The 13,610-nt window shown below is 45.6% G+C and overlaps 1 pseudogene; it reads left to right on the top strand.

Annotated features, from left to right (window-relative positions):
• Positions 1-426: 426 nt before the first annotated feature.
• On the top strand, positions 427-2,561 carry LOC119283976 (annotated as a pseudogene).
• Positions 2,562-13,610: the final 11,049 nt, after the last annotated feature.

The following is a 13,610-nucleotide window of genomic DNA, read 5'->3' on the forward strand; positions in this document are numbered from 1 at the left end:
GGCCATTGATCTACAACAACATAGATATGCGAGATACTATCAGGTGCTAAGTTCACACTACTAGGGAAAACCTTATACACAGAATCTTAGCAGCAGCGCGGTTTAAAAACAAACACTACTGCTAATTAGCAGTAGCGAGCTTGAGAAAACCGCGCTACTAATAACATGATAGTAGCAGCGCGGGTTTTTACCCCTCGCTACTACTAAGTTATTTCCACTGTGCCTCCCGGGACTAGCCGGAGTAATAGCGTGGGTTATAAACCCACGCTACTACTAAGTCGATAGTAGTAGCGCGGGTTATAAACCCGACGCTGCCACCTGCATCTACTCCCACCCCACCAACCATCCCACGACATGTCTCAGAAAAAACACTCAGCGCCCGATCCAGATCCCCAATCCAGTCTCCGCTCCCACCTCCTCTCCTCAATGCCCCGCCGCAGTGCGTGGAAGCGGTGCGTCCACTCCGGCCACCACGACAGCGCCACCTGGGGCCACGCCGCGGCCGCCGACTTCGCGCCCGTGCCCAGGATGTGCCGCCTCGTCATGGCCAACTACGACCCGCCGGACCTCCTCGCCGCGGCTCCCCTCCTCCTCAACCCCTCAAACGTCATGCACCGCTGCACCTATGCCGACACGGGGGGCCGGGTCGCGCCCTACCTCGTCTACCTCGACCACGCGCATGCTCCTCGACAACCGCCTCGGCAAGCGCCGCTTCGACGGCGGCTACGTCCACAACAGCCTCCTCCGCTACGCTGGCTGGGTGCTCGACAGGGAGTGCGACCTGCTCCGGGACCTCCTCAACCGGTACGTACCCCGCGTACACGCTCACCTTCACGAGCCACTCCCTCAGTGCCGGCGTCGCTGTCATGCTCACCATGGTCGTCGTGCTCAACCTCGACAAGCTCGGCAAGGTCGAGAGGGGCCGCACCAGGTGCTACGCCATGGCCCCCGCCCGCTGTATGTCCCTCAACCTCTCCGTCAGATACGCGGATGTCATCAACTCCGTCGTGCTGCAGGTGACTCATTGATGACCCAATTGATTTGGTGGCTTGCTTGTCTGAATTTTGTGGTTACAAGTTCAGTTGTAGAAGAATTTGGGTTACATGTAGTATGTCTGAATTTGGGTTACATGTAGTTGTCAGACTGAATTTTGGTGGATACCTGCTCTGCTTCTGAGTAAGATAAACATTGCATTGCAGAATCTAGTATAATGCCTACCTCATTTTTGTTGGGTGCTTCCTTGTTGCTAGAAATTCAGTTTAGAATTTAGTTACATGCCTATCTGAATTTTGTTGGGTGCTCGCCTGCTGCTAAATTCAGTTATTACAGAAGTTAGTTACATGCCTGTCTGAATTTTGGTGAGTGCTTGCTTCCTGCTAAAAGTTCAGTTGCATAATTTAGTTACATGTCTATCTGCATTTGGTTGGCCGGTTGCTTTCAGTTTCAGGTTAGTCGTCAGGCTAATAATTTGACTGTTTCTTCTGAAGGACTTGCTGTCGATGTTAGGACATCTATGTAGTGTATAGTCGACCAGTCATCTCCATCACACGTGATTCATAAGTGTAGATGTATGTTTTTGCTCAACCCATGGAATACACTACATGACCTACAGTAAGTGGTTGGGATCTAGATATGTTTTTGCTCATGTAATTTATCTCTAATCCCCTGTCAAGCGTTACATATTTGCAGGTAGTAATCTTTTGTTCTTCCATCAATTTTATTAATTGAACACACAATTGGACCTTATTGTCATCAAGGACAGTACGTAATGGGCTGATGAGATAACTGAAATTTCATAATAGCGACTCCATGCATGGTATGTTCCCCTTTTGCCATATTTTGCATACGCATCTTATATATTCTTTGAGATCTAAGCCCTTGGAGACAATAGATTATGATCTTCTGGTCTTTGCCTGCTGATGCTTTTATTATTCAAAGTGGTTCAGTTCCAGTATGTACAGACAGCGTCATGATGTTGTCAACGGTGTGGCTAAGGCAGAAGGTGTAACCAAATATGATGCAGGTGAAGCTGCTGCAGATCAGAAAGGTGAACACATGTTCGCCTGTATTAAGATATTTTCAGTAATTTAATGCTGGAATGATATCCTGTAGCGAACTGGGATTATGATCTGTCTCTTAAACTGTCTTTGATCTTGTCCATAATGCTTCCCTGCAGAGCAAAAAGGTTCAACAACCATGAAATCCTAGCTGAGGACGTGCAAGACTGGGATATAGCCAGTAACCGGGGGCAAGGGCAGCGTGCGCAGGTGCTTTCTTTGTTTTCAATCTAATTGTTGTGTGTTATTATCTTGAATACATTTCTCTTTTAATTTATTTTCAATCTTCCAAATTTGGACATAGTTATTGTATCTTATTATCATCTTTGGAAGTGGCCGGACCCTTCTGCGAACCCTGCGCAAGCAGGAGCTAACTAACAAGTTTTCACTTTCTCGACTGGGTGCAGGGTGATCGATGAGGACTACTCCGGCCCAATGGGAGTCGTGCTCTTCAACTACTCAGAGGCAGACTTCACCGTGAAGCCCCGCGACCGCATCATATAGATTATTGTCCAGGTGATTGCGACGCAGGAGGTCCCCGGGGTGGAGGACCTCGACGCCACCGTTCGGAGGTCACCGAGGTGGAGGACGACGCCACCGTCCGGAGTTCCTCAAGGTGGAGGACCTCGACGCTTTGTACATACATCTAGAGAAGTGGTCTGGTTAGGTTGGTGGTGAAACGCTAGAGAAGGTACCAACCTTTTGATGACGGTTGTGTGTGTCCTCGTGATCTCTTCGAGTTGAGATGTTGAATGTTGCATCCATGAACACTGCAAGTGTTAAGATGGTTCTGTGAAATTTATTTTGCATTGGACGTGTCTTTGATCTCCATTCATGAATACTGCATCTATTTTTATTTTTTTTAATTCCTAATTTGCTACTAGTAGCGTTGGGAAAAAAGTGCCCTACTAGTATCTAGGATACTAGTAGCACTGGTGTTGTAGGCACGCTACTACTACTTCATTAGTAGTAGCACGAGTCTGTAATAGCAGTAGCGTGGGTGGCACACGCTACTACTAACAAAGTTAGTAGTAGCATGGGTTTCTCCCATGCTACTACTAACTATTAGCTGTAGCGCCTTATTAGTAGCGCCGGTCCCCACGCTGCTGATACACCTAAAACCCGTGTTGCTGCTAGCCTTTTCCCTAGTAGTGTCATGATAAATTAAAGTTCAATTAATCATATTACTTAAGAACTCCCACTTAGATAGATATCCCTCTAATCATCTAAGTGATCACGTGATCCAAATCAACTAAACCATGTCCGATCATCACGTGAGATGGAGTAGTTTTCAATGGTGAACATCACTATGTTGATTATATCTACTATATGATTCATGCTCGACCTTTCGGTCTCAGTGTTCCGAGGCCATATCTGCATATGCTAGGCTCGTCAAGTTTAACCCGAGTATTCTACGTGTGCAAAACTGGCTTGCACCCATTGTATGTGAACGTAGAGCTTATCACACCCGATCATCACGTGGTGTCTCTGCATGGCGAACTGTAGCAATGGTGCATACTCCGGGAGAACACTTATACCTTGAAATTTAGTAAGGGATCATCTTATAATGCTACCGACATTCTAAGAAAAATAAGATGCATAAAGGATAAACATCACATGCAATCAAAATATGTGACATGATATGGCCATCATCATCTTCTGCTCATGATCTCCATCACCGAAGCATCGTCATGATCTCCAACGTCACCGGCACGACACCTTGATCTCCATTGTAGCATCGTTGTCGTCTCGCCAACTATTGTTACTATGACTATCGCTACCGCTTAGTTATAAAGTAAAACAATTACATGGCGATTGCATTGCATACAATAAAGTAACAACCATATGGCTCCTGCCAATTGCCGATAACTTTGTGACAAAACATGATCATCTCATACAACAAATTATATCACATCATGCCTTGACCATATCACATCATAGCAAGCCCTGCAAAAACAAGTTAGACGTCCTCTACTTTGTTGTTGCAAGTTTTATGTGGCTGTTGCGGGCTTCTAGCAAGAACCGTTCTTACCTACACATCAAAACCACAATGATTTTTCGTCAAGTGTGCTGTTTTAACCTTCAACAAGGACCGGGCGTAGCCACACTCGATTCAACTAAAGTAGGAGAAACAAACACTCACCAGCCACCTATGTGCGAAGCACGTCGGTAGAACCAGTCTCGCGTAAGCATACGCATAATGTCGGTCTGAGCCGCTTCATCCAACAATACCGCCGAATCAAAGTATCACATGCTAGTAAGCAGTATGACTATTATCGCCCACAACTCTTTGTGTTCTACTCGTGCATATAACATCTACACATAGACCTAGCTCGGATTCCACTGTTGGGGAATGTAGTAATTTAAAAAAAATCCTACGATCACACAAGATCTATCTCTAGGTGATGCATAGCAACGAGAGGGGGAGTGTTGTCTACGTACCCACATAGACCGAAAGAGGAAGCGTTATGACAACGCGGTTGATGTAGTCGTACGTCTTCATGATCCGACCGATCCTAGCATTGAAGGTACGACACCTCCGTGATCTGCACACGTTCAGCTCGGTGACGTCCCACGAACTCTAGATCCATCTGAGGTCAAGGGAGAGTTTCATAAGCACGACGAAGTGGTGACGGTGATGATGGAGTTACCGGCACAGGGCTTCGCCTAAGCACTACGACGATATGACCGAGGTGGAAATCTATGAAGGGGGGCACCGCACATGGCTAAAACAATTGCCAACTTGTGTGTCCTAGGGTGCCCCCTGCCCCCGTATATAAAGGAGCAAGGAGGAAGGCCGTCCGGCCGTCATGGGGCGCGCCCCAAGTAGGGTTCCTACTAGGAATCCTATTCCTAGTACGTTTCCAACAAGGGAAGAGAGGGGGAAGGAGGAAGGAAGAGGGGGAAGGGAAGGAAAGGGGCGGTGTTGGAAATATGCCCTAGAGGCAATAATAAATTAGTTATTATTATATTTCCTTGTTCATGATAATCGTTTATTATCCATGCTATAATTGTATTGATAGGAAACTCAGATACATGTGTGGGTACATATACAACACCATGTCCCTAGTAAGCCTCTAGTTGACTAGCTCCTTGGTCAATAGATGGTTACAGTTTCCTGACCATGGACATTGGATGTCGTTCATAACGGGATCACATCATTAGCAAAATTATGTGATGGACAAGACCCAATCCTAAGCCTAGCACAAAGATCATGTAGTTCGTATGCTAAAGCTTTTCTAATGTCAAGTATCTTTTCCTTAGACCATGAGATTGTGCAACTCCCAGATACCATAGGAATGCTTTGGGTGTACCAAACGTCACAACGTAACTGGGTGACTATAAAGGTGCACTACAGGTATCTCCGAAAGTGTCTGTTGGGTTGGCACGAATCGAGACTGGGATTTGTCACTCCGTGTGACGGAGAGGTATCTCTGGGCCCACTTGGTAGGACATCATCATAATGTGCACAATGTGATCAAAGGGTTGATCACGGGATGATGTGTTACGGAACGAGTAAAGAGACTTGCCGGTAATGAGATTGAACAAGGTATCGATATACCGACGATCGAATCTCGGGCAAGTACAATACCGCTAGACAAAGGGAATTGTATACGGGATTGATTGAGTCCTTGACATCGTGGTACATCCGATGAGATCATCGTGGAACATGAGGGAGCCAACATGGTTATCCAGATCCCGCTGTTTGTTATTGACCGGAGAACATCTCCGTCATGTCTGCATGGTTCCCGAACCCGTAGGGTCTACACACTTAAGGTTCGATGACGCTAGGGTTATAAAGGAAGTTTTTATGTGGTTACCGAATGTTGTTCGGAGTCCCGGATGAGATCCCGGACGTCACGAGGAGTTCCGGAATGGTCCGGAGGTAAAGATTTATATATGGGAAGTCATGTTTTGGTCACCTGAAAAGTTTCGGGTTTTATCTATAACGTACCGGGACCACCGGGAGGGTCCCGGGGGTCCACCAAGTGGGGCCACCATCCCCGGAGGGCTGCATGGGCCAAGTGTGGGAGGGGACCAGCCCCAGGTGAGCTGGTGCGCCCCCCCACAAGGTCCCAAGGCGCCTAGGGTTTGGGGAGGGGGTGCTTCCACCTAACTTGGGGGGCAAGTTTCCCCTCTTCCCCCCTTGGCCGCCACCCTTAGATGGGATTGGGGCTGCCGCACCCCTTGGGGTGGAAACCTTAGAGGGGGAGCACCCCCCTCCCTCTCCCCTATATATAGTTGAGGTCTTGAGGGCTGCCAACACATGAGTTTTGACCTCTCCCTGGCGCAGCCCTACCTCTCTCCCTTCTCCTCTCCCGTGGTGCTTGGCGAAGCCCTGCAGGATTGCCACGCTCCTCCATCACCACCACGCTGTTGTGCTGCTACTAGATGGAGTCTTCCTCAACCTCTCCCTCTCTCCTTGCTGCATCAAGGCATGGGAGACGTCACCGGGCTGTACGTGTGTTGAACGCGGAGGTGCCGTCCGTTCGGCACTAGGATCTCCGGTGATTTGGATCACGATGAGTACGACTCCTTCAACCCTGTTCTCTTGAACGCTTACGCTTAGCGATCTACAAGGGTATGTAGATGCACCCTCCTTCCCCTCGTTGCTGGTTTCTCCATAGATAGATCTTGGTGACTCGTAGGAAAATTTTGAATTTCTGCTACGTTCCCCAACAGCGGCATCATGAGCTAGGTCTACTGCGTAGATTCTTTGCATGAGTAGAACACAAAGTAGTTGTGGGTGTTGATTTTGTTCAATATGCTTACCGTTACTAGTCCAATCTTGTTTCGACAGTATTGTGGGATGAAGCGGCCCGGACCGACCTTACACGTACTCTTACGTGAGACAGGTTCCACCGACTGACATGCACTTGGTGCATAAGGTGGCTAGCGGGTGCCAGTCTCTCCCACTTTAGTCGGAACGGATTCGATGAAAAGGGTCCTTATGAAGGGTAAATAGCAATTGGCATATCACGTTGTGGTTTTGCGTAGGTAAGAAACGTTCTTGCTAGAAACCCATAGCAGCCACGTAAAACATGCAAACAACAATTAGAGGACGTCTAACTTGTTTTTGGAGGGTATGCTATGTGATGTGATATGGCCAAGAAGAATGTGATGAATGATATGTGATGTATGAGATTGATCATGTTCTTGTAATAGGAATCACGACTTGCATGTCGATGAGTATGACAACCGGCAGGAGCCATAGGAGTTGTCTTTATTTATTGTATGACCTGCGTGTCATTGAACAACGCCATGTAATTACTTTACTTCATTGCTGACCGGTAGCCATAGTAGTAGAAGTAATAAGTTGGTGAGACAACTTCAAGGAGACACGATGATGGAGATCATGATGATGGAGATCATGGTGTCATGCCGGTGACAATGATGATCATGGAGCCCCGAAGATGGAGATCAAAAGGAGCAATGTGATATTGGCCACATCATGTCACTATTTGATTGCATGTGATGTTTATCATGTTTATGCATCTTATTTGCTTAGAACGATGGTAGTAAATAAGATGATCCCTCATTAAAATTTCAAGAAAGTGTTCCCCCTAACTGTGCACCGTTGCGAAAGTTCGTCGTTTCGAAGCACCATGTGATGATCGGGTGTGATAGATTCTTACGTTCACATACAACGGGTGTAAGCCAGATTTACACACGCGAAACACTTAGGTTGACTTGACGAGCCTAGCATGTACAGACATGGCCTCGGAACACAAGAGACCGAAAGGTCGAGCATGAGTCGTATAGTAGATACGATCAACATGAAGATGTTCACCGATGATGACTAGTCTGTCTCACATGATGATTGGACACGGCCTAGTTGACTCGGATCATGTAATCACTTAGATAACTAGAGGGATGTCTATCTGAGTGGGAGTTCATAAGATGAACTTAATTATCCTGAACATAGTTAAAAGATCTTTGCAAATTATGTCGTATGCTCGCGCTTTAGTTCCACTGTTTAGATATGTTCCTAGAGAAAATATAGTTGAAAGTTGAAAGTAGCGATTACGCGGACAGTAGAAAGCTTATGTCCTTAATGCACCGCTCAGTATGCTGAACCCCAAACGTCATTTGTGGATGTTGCGAATATCGGACATACACGTTTTGATAACTACATGATAGTTCAGTTAAACGGTTTAGAGTTGAGGCACCAAAGACGTTTTCGAAACATCGCGGAACATATGAGGTGTTTCGAGGGCTGAAATTGGGATTTCAGGCTCGTGCCCACGTCAAGAGGTATAAGACCTCCGACGATTTTATTAGCCTACAAACTAAGGGAGAAAAGCTCAATCGTTGAGCTTGTGCTCAGATTGTCTGAGTGCAACAATCACTTGAATCGAGTGGGAGTTGATCTTCCAGATGAGATAGTGATGTTTCTCCAAAGTCATTGCCACCAAGCTGCTAGAGCTTCGTGATGAACTATAACATATCAGGGATAGATATGATGATCCTTGAGGTATTCGCGATGTTTGACACCGCGAAAGTAGAAATCAAGAAGGAGCATCAATTGTTAATGGTTGGTGAAACCACTAGTTTCAAAAAGGGGCAAGGGCAAGAAGGGATACTTCATGAAACAGCAAATCAGCTGCTGCTCTAATGAAGAAACCCAAGGTTGAACTCAAACCCGAGACTAAGTGCTTCTGTAATAAGGGGAACAACCACTAGAGCAGAATTACCATAGATACTTGGTAGATGAGAAGGCTGGCAAGGTCGATAGAAGTATATTGGATATACATTATGTTAATGTGTACTTTACTAGTACTCCTAGTAGCACCAGGGTATTAAGATACCGGTTCGGTTGCTAAGTGTTAGTAACTCGAAATAAAAGAGCTACAGAATAAACGGAGACTAGCTAAAGGTGAGCTGACGATATGTGTTGGAAGTGTTTCCAAGTTTGATGTGATCAAAAATCGCACGCTCCCTCTACCATCAAGATTAGTATTAAACCTGAATAATTGTCATTTGGTGTTTGCGTTGAGCATAGACATGATTGGATTATGTCTATCGCAATACGGTTATTCATTTAAGGAGAATAATGGTTACTCTATTTGAATAATACCTTCAATGGTCTTGCACCTAAAGGAATGGTTTATTGAATCCAGATCGTAGTGATACACATTTTCATGCCAAAAGATATAAGATAGTAATGATAGTACCACTTACTTGTGGCACTGCCATGTAAGTCATATTGGTATAAAACGCATGAAGAAGCTCCATGTTGATGGATCTTTGCACTCACTCGTTTTTGAAAAGTTTGAGACATGTGAACCATGTCTATTGGTGTATACGCATGAAGAAACTCCATGCAGATGGACCGTTTGGACTCACTTGATTTTGAATCACTTGAGACATGCAAATCATACCACATGGGCAAGATGACTGAAAGCCTCGTTTTCAGTAAAATGGAACAAGAAAGCAACTTGTAGGAAGTAACACATTTTGATGTGTGCAGTCCAATGAGTGCTGAGGCATGCAGTGAATATCGTTATGTTCTTACTTCACAGATGATTCGAGTAGATGTTGAGTATATTTACTTGATGAAACACAAGTCTGAATTATTGAATAGTTCAAGTAATTTCAGAGTGAAGTTGAAGATCATTGTGACAAGAGGATAAAATGTCTATGATATGATCATAGAGATGAGTATCTGAGTTACGAGCTTTGGCACGCAATTAAGACATTGTGGAAATTGTTTCACAATTAATACCGCCTGGAACACCATAGTGTGATGGTGTGTCCGAACATCATAGTTGCACCTTATTGGATATGGTGTGTACCATGATGTCTCTTATCGAATTACCACTATCGTTCATGGGTTAGGCATTAGAGACAACTGCATTCACTTTAAAATAGGGCACCATGTAATTCCGTTGAGATGACACCGTGAGAACTATGGTTTGGAGAAACCTAAGTTGTCATTTCTTAAAAGTTTGGGGCTGCGACGCTTATGTGAAAAAGTTTCAGGTTGATAAGCTCGAACCCAAAGCAGATAAAATGCATCTTCATAGGACACCCAAAACAGTTGGGTATACCTCCTAATTCATATCCGAAAGCAATAGGGATTGTTTCTTGAATCGGGTCCTTTCTCGAGGAAAGGTTTGTCTCGAGAATTGAGTGGGAGGATGGTGGAGACTTGATGAGGTCATTGAACCGTCACTTCAACAAGTGTGTAGCAGGGCACAGGAAGTTGTTCCTGTGGCGCCTACAACAATTGAAGTAGAAGCTTATGATAGTGATCATGAAGTTTTGGATCAAGTCACTACCGTGCCTCGTAGGGTGACAAGGATGTGTACTACTTCAGAGTGGCACAGTAATCCTGTCTTGAAGGTCATGTTGCTAGACAACAATGAACCTACGAGCTATGGAGAAGCGATGGTGGGCCCAAATTCCGACAAATGGTTAGAAGCCATGAAATCCGAAATAGGATCCATGTATCAGAACAAAGCATGGACTTTGGTGGACTTGCCCGATGATCGGCAAGCCATTGAGATAAATGGATATTTAAGAAGAAGACAGACGTGGACGGTAATGTCACCATCTATGAAGCTCGACTTGTGGCGAAGAGTTTTTCACAAGTTCAAGGAGTTGACTACGATGAGATTTTCTCATCCGTAGCGATGCTTAAGTCCGTCGGAATCATGTTAGCATTAGCTGCATTTATGAAATCTGGCAGATGGATGTCAAAACTAGTTTCCTTACTAGTCTTCGTAAGGAAAGGTTGTATGTGATACAATCAGAAAGTTTTTGTCGATCCTAAGGATGCTAAAAGGCATGCTGGCTCCAGCGATCCTTCTAAGGACTGGAGTAAGCATCTCGGAGTTGGAATATGAACTTTGATAAGATGATCAAAGATTTTGGGTTTATACAAAGTTTATGAGAAACTTGTATTTCCAAAGAAGTGAGTGGGAGCACTATAGAATTTCTGATGAGTATATGTTGTTGACATATTGTTGATCAGAAATGATGTAGAATTTCTGGAAAGCATATAGGGTTATTTGAAAGATGTTTTTCAATAGAAAACCTGGATTAAGCTACTTGAACATTGAGCATCAAGATCTATGAGGATAGATTAAAATGCTTAATAATACTTTCAAATGAGCATATACCTTGACATGATCTTGAAGGTGTTCAAGATGGATCAGTCAAAGAAGGAGTTCTTGCCTGAGATGTAAGGTATGAAGTTAAGACTTAAAGCTCGACCTCGGCAGAAAAGAGAGAAAGGACGAAGGTCGTCCCCTATGCCTTAGACGTGGGCTCTACAGTATGCTATGCTGTGTACCGCACATGATGTGTGCCTTGTCACATATCTGGCAAGAGGGTACAAAGGTGACCAAGGAGTGGATCACCAGATAGCGGTCAAAATTATCCTTAGAGGAATAAGGATATGTTTCTCGATTATGGAGATGATAAAGAGTTCGACGTAAAGGGTTACGTCGATGCAAGCTTTAACACCTATTCGAATGACTCTGAGTAGCAAACCGGATACATATAGTGGAGCAACCATTTGGAATAGCTCCAAGTGGAGCGTGGAAGCAGCATTTACAATATGACCTAGAGATTTGCGAAGTACATACAGATCTGAATGTTGTAGACCCGTTGACTAAAACCTCTCTTACAAGCAAAACATGATCAAACCCCAGAACTCATTGAGTATTAATCACTTGATGATGTGAACTAGTTTAGTGACACTAGTAAACTCTTTGGATGTTGGTCACATGGTGATGTGACCTGTGAGTGTTAATCACATGGCGATGTGAACTAAATTATTGACTCTAGTGCAAGTGGGAGACTGTTGGAAATATGCCCTAGAGGCAATAATAAATTAGTTATTATTATATTTCCTTGTTCATGATAATCGTTTATTATCCATGCTATAATTGTATTGATAGGAAACTCAGATACATGTGTGGGTACATAGACAACACCATGTCCCTAGTACGCCTCTAGTTGACTAGCTCATTGATCAATAGATGGTTACAGTTTCCTGACCATGGACATTGGATGTCGTTGATAACGGGATCACATCATTAGCAGAATGATGTGATGGACAAGACCCAATCCTAAGCCTAGCACAAAGATCGTGTAGTTCATATGCTAAAGCTTTTCTAATGTCAAGTATCTTTTCCTTAGACCATGAGATTGTGCAACTCCCGGATACCGTAAGAATGCTTTGGGTGTACCAAACGTCACAACGTAACTGGGTGACTATAAAGGTGCACTGCAGGTATCTCCAAAAGTGTCTGTTGGGTTGGCACGAATCGAGACTGGGATTTGTCACTCCGTTTGACGGAGAGGTATCTCTGGGCCCACTCGGTAGGACATCATCATAATGTGCACAATGTGATCAAAGGGTTGATCACGGGATGATGTGTTACGGAACGAGTAAAGAGACTTCCCGGTAACGAGATTGAACAAGGTATCGGTATACCGACGATCGAATCTCGGGCAAGTACAATACCGCTAGACAAAGGGAATTGTATACGGGATTGATTGAGTCCTTGACATCGTGGTTTCCGATGAGATCATCATGGAACATGTGGTAGCCAACATGGGTATCCAGATCCCGCTGTTGGTTATTGACCGGAGAACGTCTCGGTCATGTCTGCATAGTTCCCGAACCCGTAGGGTCTACACACTTAAGGTTCGATGACGCTAGGGTTATAAAGGAAGTTTGTATGTGGTTACCGAATGTTGTTCGGAGTCCCGGATGAGATCCCGGACGTCACGAGGAGTTCCGGAATGGTCCCGAGGTAAAGATTTATATATGGGAAGTCATGTTTTGGTCACCGGAAAAGCTTCGGGTTTTATCGGTAATGTACCGGGACCACCGGGAGGGTCCCGGGAGTCCACCAAGTGGGGCCACCATCCCCGGAGGGCTACATGGGCCAAGTGTCGGAGGGGACCAGCCCCAGGTGGGCTAGTGCACCCCCCCCCCTCCCACAAGGGCCCAAGGCGCCTAGGGTTTGGGGAGGGGGTGCTTCCACCTAACTTGGGGGGCAAGTTTCCCCTCTTCCCCCCCTTGGCCGCCACCCTTAGATGGGATTGGGGCTGCCGCACCCCTTGGGGTGGAAACCCTAGAGGAGGTGCACCCCCCTCCCTCCCCCCTATATATAGTTGAGGTCTTGAGGGCTGCCAGCGCATGAGTTTTGACCTCTCCCTGGCGTAGCCCTACCTCTCTCCCTTCTCCTCTCCCGCGGTGCTTGGCAAAGCCCTGCAGGATTGCCACGCTCCTCCATCACCACCACGCCGTTGTGCTGCTGTTGGATGGAGTCTTCCTCAACCTCTCCCTCTCTCCTTGCTAGATCAAGGCATGGGAGACGTCACCGGGTTGTACGTGTGTTGAACGCGGAGGTGCCATCCGTTCGGCACTAGGATCTCCGGTGATTTGGATCACGATGAGTACGACTCCTTCAACCCCGTTCTCTTGAACGCTTCCTCTTTGCAATCTACAAGGGTATGTAGATGCACTCTCCTTCCCCTCGTTGTTGGTTTCTCCATAGATAGATCTTGGTGACTCGTAGGAAAATTTTGAAT

This window comes from Triticum dicoccoides, chromosome 4A (assembly GCF_002162155.2).
Source record: "Triticum dicoccoides isolate Atlit2015 ecotype Zavitan chromosome 4A, WEW_v2.0, whole genome shotgun sequence".
Taxonomy (NCBI): Eukaryota; Viridiplantae; Streptophyta; class Magnoliopsida; order Poales; family Poaceae; genus Triticum; species Triticum dicoccoides.